A 1473-nucleotide genomic window follows, 5' to 3' on the forward strand; every position below is an offset into this window, starting at 1 on the left:
GTATCCCCATTCTCGCCACTGGTCCTGAAGGGATCATCTGTCCTGGATTCCCTGTGTTTCCTGTTTCTATCTGTGCCAGTGTACATCCTCTGGTCTAGCCAGATTTGTAAGGTAGATTTGCGTCACGATAGTGGGAGGAGGAAGCATTTAAGAATTAGAGGAAAGTTATATGTTTCATCATTGCTACCCTGCACCCTGACTTACTCATCTCCTCCCCACGACCCTTCTGTAAGGAGGTGTCCAGTTGCCTACAGATGGGCTTTAAGTCTCCACCCTGTACTCACCCTCACTTACAATGATATGATTTGTTTGGTCTTTGATAAGGCTGAGGGCCATTAATAATGAATATGTATCAACTTATTTATGCTGTAAGAGGGAAAGTAGGGCACAAGGTTTCTAGATGCTACCTAGACTCTTAATGTAGCAACTCAAGAAAACACAAATTCTTCTATGAGAATACACTTCTAAGTCTTGAAGTTGTATATATAATTAAAACTGTAATATAGTGTTTTTCTACTTACAGTGTGGAAGCCTGGTGAAATACTGGGTTACTTATTGGGGATGATAGATGTAAGGTCAACAGTTCAAGACCACCAGCCATTCCAAGGAAGAAAGATGAGACTTTCTATTTCCATAAAGAATTACAGTCTGGAACTGACATAGAGAAGTTCTAGTCTGTCCTACTGGTTGTTGTGAGTCAGAATCAAGTTGATGACAATAAGTTTCATTTTTTGACTATATCAGCAGTATTGACATCTAGTTTGCTTACAGATGAGGAATCTCAACTTTGAAAAAGACAGGAAAATAATACCACTTACAATAATCACCACCAAAATTAAATATGTAGAAATAATTTTAACTCGAGAAATTAAAATCCCCAAAGAAAAATCTAGAAAACACTATAATAAGGACAACAAAAATAAAGGGCCTACATAAATGGAAGAATATAGCACACACACACCCCCCACACACACACATATTAACAGCACGTATCATATTGTTTTTCAAACTGCTGTCTTCACAAACTGGGAAAGACAAATTACATTTTCTTTTTTCTCTATGACTGTCCAGAGATTTCCCCCTTTCAGGCCCCACCCAACTGGTCAGTCAATAGCCCTCAAAGGATGAGTTTTGCCCATATTCACAAGTTGTCATTATTTACCATAATAACCTCATTCTGCCTACATTAGTCTCAATGTCCTAATTTTTAAAATAGTTTTATTAGGGGATCATACAACTCTTATCCATACATACATCAATTGTGTAAAGCACGTTTGTACATTCATTGCCCTCATCATTCTCGAAACATTTGCTCTTCACTTAAGCCCCTGGCCTCAGCTCCTCATTTTGTCCCCTCAGTGTCCTAATTGTTAAAATGCCAATAGTGATCATTTCCATTCACAAATCAATAGAATCTACATTGCTCTTGTCTACTTATAATGTAACATTGTCATATAACATCAGAGTAACAGA

The sequence above is a fragment of the Echinops telfairi genome, unplaced genomic scaffold, assembly GCF_000313985.2.
Source record: "Echinops telfairi isolate 266 unplaced genomic scaffold, ASM31398v2 ScPeMD7_7401;HRSCAF=8416, whole genome shotgun sequence".
Classification (NCBI taxonomy): domain Eukaryota; kingdom Metazoa; phylum Chordata; class Mammalia; order Afrosoricida; family Tenrecidae; genus Echinops; species Echinops telfairi.